The sequence below is a fragment of the Micropterus dolomieu genome, linkage group LG13 (genome assembly GCF_021292245.1).
Source record: "Micropterus dolomieu isolate WLL.071019.BEF.003 ecotype Adirondacks linkage group LG13, ASM2129224v1, whole genome shotgun sequence".
Taxonomy (NCBI): Eukaryota; Metazoa; Chordata; class Actinopteri; order Centrarchiformes; family Centrarchidae; genus Micropterus; species Micropterus dolomieu.
In genome coordinates this window covers 256,704-262,560 of record NC_060162.1, presented here as the reverse complement: position 1 = coordinate 262,560, position 5,857 = coordinate 256,704, and the positions used below count along the sequence as shown (strand labels likewise).

Sequence of the window (5,857 nt, the reverse complement as noted above, 5' to 3'; positions counted from 1 at the left end):
AAAATTATTCAAATCTTCTCAGTTAACGGCACAAACAGAACGAAAAGCCTGTAATATGTCAATAAAAAGAGGAAATCTCCTCGACCTGTTAAACAAACTGATTGTATGAGAATGAATGAGAACAAAGAGAGCAAATGAAAGAAAATGAGTGAAAGAGAAATGTGAGCTGACTTCAGATCAGAGTTAGACAATAAGAAGTCTAAAATGAAGCTGCTGAAGGAAAAGTGAGCTCAGCTACTGACGTCACTGCAGATATCAAGCAGACACATCAACAGATATATCCACTCAGTAAAGTGAGTTCTACTGATCGTGTTCCTGCAGGACAGGAAGTCAGCAGATCCACATTAAACACCGAGGAGGGAGTTCAGCTCAGCAGCCTTTACATTTAGAGGCTGAGCTCACAGATCAGGCTTTGAAGATGTTGGACATGAGTCTGGATGTTTTTCTTCACGCTGCAGCTCGGAGTCTTCCTCTTCACTGTCCTGTAAATGAGGACAGTTCATTCTTCACCTGAAGAAACTGATCAGAGACCTTCTGACACTGATCAGCTGACTGGAGGATGGAGGCTGTTAACTTTCTGTCCACAGGGCTTGCAGTGAGTCTGAAGACGTTAACCAGTTTACCCATCACCCCTCTCCCTTTTTCAGCTTCCTGACTCTCCTGTTTCAGTTCAGCCACTCGTCTGAGGATCCTCTGAAACTCCTCCATGTCTGACAGAGTGTTATCAGCCTGAACTGCAGCTGATTCTTCCTCCAGCTGTTCACACGTCCTCTTTATTTCTTCCAGCTCGTTCTTCAGCGGTTCAACAATCTCCAGGAATTCTTTCCCCAGCTTTTCTACTTCCTCTGCACCTTTTCTGTTCTTTTTCATAATTTTTCTTATGTTTGCACCAACAACATTAACTCCTCCTGCTGCTACTACTACTTCTGCTCCTGCTGCAGCTGCTGCAGCTGCTCCTGTTGCTGCCAGTGTTCCTGCAACTGCAATAGTCGCTGCTATTACTGCTGCTACTGCTGCAGGTGCTCCTGCTGCTGCTGTTCCTGCTACTGTAGCGGTTGCTGCTACTACTGCTACTACTGCTGCAGCTGCTCCTCCTGCTGCCACTACTGCTCCTGCAGCAACTACTGCTGTTGCTACAGCTACTGCTACTCCTGCTGCTCCTGCTCCTGCTGTTAATGCTCCTCCTGCTACTACTGCTACTGCTGCTGCTACTGCTGCTACTCTGACTGCTTCTGCTGCAACTGTAGCTGCTGCTACTCCTACTGTTGTTGCTTCATCTGTTACTGTTACCAGTGCTTGTAATGCTGCTGCTACTTCGGCTGCTAATGCTCCTGCTGCTACTGCTCCTGCTGCTAGTGCTCCAGGTTTTACTGTCCCTACTGCTCCTGTCCATACAGCTACTGCTGCTCCTACTGCTCCTACTATTACGGCTCCTGATGCTTCTACTCCTACTGATACTACTGCTAATGCAGCTCCTGCTCCTACAGCTACTACTGCTCCTACTGTTCCTGCTTTTAGTGATAATGCTGCTCCTCCTGTTCTTGCCTCATCTGTTACTGTTACCAGTGCTTCTAATGCTGTTGTTACTCCTGCTGCTACTGCTCCTGCTGCTACTGCTCCTGCTGTTACTGCTCCAGGTTCTACTGCTCCTGCTGCTCCTGCTCCTACTGCTACTGCTCCTCCTACTGCTCCTACTATTACTGCTCCTGGTGCTTCTACTGCTACTGCTACAAATACTGCTCCTGCTGTTGCTCCTGTTCCTAGTCCTGCCACTGCTCCTGCTGCTGCTGCTCCTGCTGCTACTGCTTTCGCAGTTCCTACTGCTGCTACTGCTGCTGTTGCTACTTCTGCTTCTCCTGCTTCTCTTACTGCTACTGCTATTGCTCCTACTGCTGCTGCTGCTGCTGCTGCTATTGCTGCTATTGCTCCTGCTGCTCCTACTGCTACTGCTCCTACTGATGCTCCTACTGCTGCTGCTACAGCTGCTGCTACTGCTGCTACTACTGCTTGTTCTGATACTGCTCCTACTGCTACTGCTCCTACTGCTGCTACTGCTGTTGCTGCTACTGCTGCAACTACTACTGCTACTGATACTGCTACTACTGCTCCTACTGCTGCTGCTCCTGCTGCTACTACTGCTGCTACTACTGCTACTGCTGCTCCTACTGCTGCTGCACTTCTTACTACTTCTATTATTATTGCTGCTACTGCTCCTCCTACTATTTCTACTAATGCTTCTGCAACTGCTTCTGCTATTGACATTTGTCTTTGTCCTTGTCCTGCTACAGCTGTTGCTGCTGCTGACATTTGTCTTTGTCTATGTCCTGCTACAGCAGCTGCTGCTCCTACCACTACTGCTCCAGCTGCTGCTCCTGCTGCTCCTGCTGCTCCTGCTGCTAATAAGCTCAGCCCTACAGTAAATGGACCTGCAAAGATCAGGAGTCCAAGTCCTATAAAAACAACTCCTGTTCTTCTGGATGTATCCGTTTCCTCCTGCATCTCTTTCATTTCAGAAGAATTCATCTGAATCTCTCCTACAATCTCTCTCATTCTGTATGCATTGTTGTCAAATTCTTTGATGAATGAAGCTGCAAGTTTAATAAGTTTGTCCATTAATTCAGACAGATGTGGAGTCAGTTCTCTGATCCATCTTTTTTGTGTTGTAGGTCGGCTCTCCTGTCCTCCCATGATGAAATGAGTTCAGGTAGAGTTTCTCTGATTCTAAGTCAAAGTTCAGTCTGCAGGTTTTCCTCTCTGCTGCTGCTCAGCTGATCAGAAAGGCTCTGTTGAGACAGAGAGAGACAGAGAGAGACAGGTGATACAGGTGATACAGGCGATACAGGTGATACCCACACAGGTGTTTCCACTCAGGTTGTTCATGAAGTCAGCTGTCTGTCATCAGGAAACAAACACCATGAAACTGGGTTTGATTGTATTAATTTCATTAAATCTGTCAGATCTCTCTTCCCCCTACAGCACCTCTTCCAGTGAAACTACACTTCATCTACATCAGGAAAAAGGAAGCTGAAAGCCTGCACTAGAACAACAACACTAGAACATTGTTTCCCAGCGATCAGAGTTTCATGTTTTATTAGGCTGTAATTGATCTAAACTCAGCTTCAGTCTCTTTTCCGGTCTGAATCTTAGTTCCAGCTGAACACATTTCAAGTGCTGTTCCCTCACCTAAATATACGGTAAAGTGTGGAATTTGCAACACAGCGATATAAACAATAGAGTATAATTGTAAACGATCGACATTTCTCTATCGTCAAATAGACGATATATAGTCATATTGCACAGCCTTATTACCATACCTGTTTATAGTACTTTTAATAATCTTTTAAGTGTATTCACAATAATCACTTAAAATCAGCAGGGAAGGCTCGTACAAACAGCTGTTTCTCTCTCAAACGAACCACGATGTGTTAATTAGCTTTTGATCTCCGCTCCTTTTGGCACTCTGGACAGCGCTGCCTTCACAAACCTCGTAAACCAGCCAGGATTGTATATAGGCTATTGTTTCACCCTTATTTCATTTTTGTAGGCCAACGTTACCATATGTGACTATACAGTACATTTTATTATGTTCTACTTCGTATAGGCTTTGCTCTCTAAGGCTATCACTATTGGAATTACCCTTATGTGCGCATATCTTCCAGCAGACTGGCCAAAGGGGCAGGACGCCAGCACATCCATGTGGATGTACGGCATCTGCGAAACGGGCTTCATCCTGCTGCACGCCAGCTGAGAGCTCACCCTTGGCTCATGCTGTCCATTCTGCGCCTTTTTCTCTCCTGAGGAGAGGCAGCGCTGCGCGGGTAATTTTCCCATTCAGGATGAGGAGGAGTGGCGCCCCACACGCTCCCTGGACAAAGCCCTTGACCTGCTGTTGCCAGAAGAGCAGGAGTCAGAGGACTCTGCTCCTTCCATTTGCGGGTCTCCCAGCGGTTCTCCCTGTGGTTCTCTGCATCCCCCATTCCAACCTCCGGTGGATGCCAGCCTCAACATTGGTGACTCCAGCCTTGAAGGCGCTCTCTCATGGAACGTGACAATCCCGCTCTCCACTGTCAATTCCCTCCCATCCATCAGCGGCCTGCTCAGAGAGCTTCCCCCCATCATCCAGAGGGCTTCTGCTAACTGTAATCCGATCGCCCCCTCGGCCCAAAAGCTTGTCCCATCAGATTAAATGGCTGGCGTGAAGTGAGACACTGTCTGACCACGCTTCCCTCCCATCAGGCGGTACCAGGACGGTGCCGCTACTGATCCCAGGGTTCTCCGGGCTCCCATTTCCACTTATGTTCCTATCACTAAAGTGGATGGTTTCATGGATGAGGGGTCTTTGTTGAGACCAACTGTTTTGCAGTAAAACACAACAGAGCCTTGTAGTCTTGTTAGCGCACACAACCCTCCCTCTCCCTGTCAGGAGCTTCACTCTCCTGTTCAAACACTCCCGCAGGAGGGTTCCCGGCCCTTTCGAGGCGGGTTCCCCACGAGTCACGGTGGGACTCAGAACGCCGCACTCCAGGCGGGTACTTCAGGATCTCCTGGAGAAACAGGCTATCTCCAGGGTTCCTCTGGGGCAGGTGAATCAGGGGTTCTACTCTCGTTACTTCCTGGTCAGGAAGAAGACGGGGGGAATGAGGCCCATTCTTGATCTGTCATTGTTCAATAAAGCAATTATGGAGAGACCTTTTCACATGTTGACAGCGAAGCAGGTGTTGGAGTGTGTGTGTGCCAGGGGGACTGGCTCACCTCCATCAACCTGACGGACATGTACTTTCACGTTCCCGTCGTCCTGGATCACAGGAAGTTCCTGTGTTTCTCCTTACAGAGTGCCCAGTACCAGACCAACCGGCTGCTGTGCAGTTACTCGCTGGCCCGCGCACTTTTCAAAGTGCATTGAGACGGCTCTGATCCAGGGTGACTGTAGCTCGGCTGTCTTGCGCCCTAATCCTGCCACCACTATCAGGTCGAGAGTGATTACCCTCCCTCCAGTCCTTCGCCTGTCAGCACAGAATCTGTCTCACAAGGGTGTGCAAAGCTGTTTCACAGGCCTATGTGTCAGCCGGCGAATCTCCCCCGGACGGAATCAAGGCGCACTCCATGAGAGGTGTCTCTTCCTCTGTGACGTTGCAAAGTGGCATAACAGTAGATGATGTCTTCACAGCGGCCTCCTGGTCTTCCCCGTGCTCTTTCGTCCGTTTCTACCTGCGGGATGTCTCCTGCTTCTCGTTGACTCACTCAGTACTGAGTGTTCTGTCTGAGTGATTGTCCTCTGTGAGTGCGCGGTTGGTCTCCTTCCAACCGGATGGTCTGTGCGCAGCTGGAATGGTTGCAGTGCGTAACCTTCATCTGCGCCTGCACAGCTGCGGGGTCCCCTATCCCGTCCCTGGCCTATTACGCATGGGTTGCTTTCCCTTCCCCATGTCGCAGCATCAGTGGATGAGCATCATACGCCATCATGAAGGCCGCTAGGCTGAGGGGGACTGGGTGGCTTATTAGGTTGGCTCTGGGCAGGTGGATCTGTGCTTGGTGGTACCGTATGGGTCCAGTAAGGTGTTGAGTCATCTTGCTTCACCTCTAACCCAACAGCGATAGCCTTAGAGGGCGAATGGTAGTTATGTATTGTAAAACCAGATTCTATGAGTATAGGCGCAGCCCTCTAAGTTGTGGGCCTCAATGGACCTGTGGTTTTCAGTGTTGAAGAAAAGGCATTATCGGAGCTGATGTGCAGGTCTCACGGTCGTATATACAGTATCTGACCAAAGTGAGTACACCCCTCAAATATTTGATTCTGTCTTTTCATATGACAACACTAAAGAACCGATACTTTACCACAATGTAAAGTAGTGAGTGT

The 5,857-nt window shown here is 48.9% G+C and overlaps 1 long non-coding RNA gene across 2 annotated transcripts in view; it reads right to left on the bottom strand.

Annotated features, from left to right (window-relative positions):
• Positions 1 to 2,089: 2,089 nt before the first annotated feature.
• The window catches only part of LOC123982367, a 31,704-nt gene continuing 27,936 nt past the window's right edge, over positions 2,090 to 5,857 (bottom strand). For both annotated transcript variants that reach the window (XR_006827948.1, XR_006827947.1), the window contains exon 4: positions 2,090 to 2,783. This is a non-coding gene — a long non-coding RNA (uncharacterized LOC123982367). The remainder of the gene's footprint in view (positions 2,784 to 5,857) is intronic.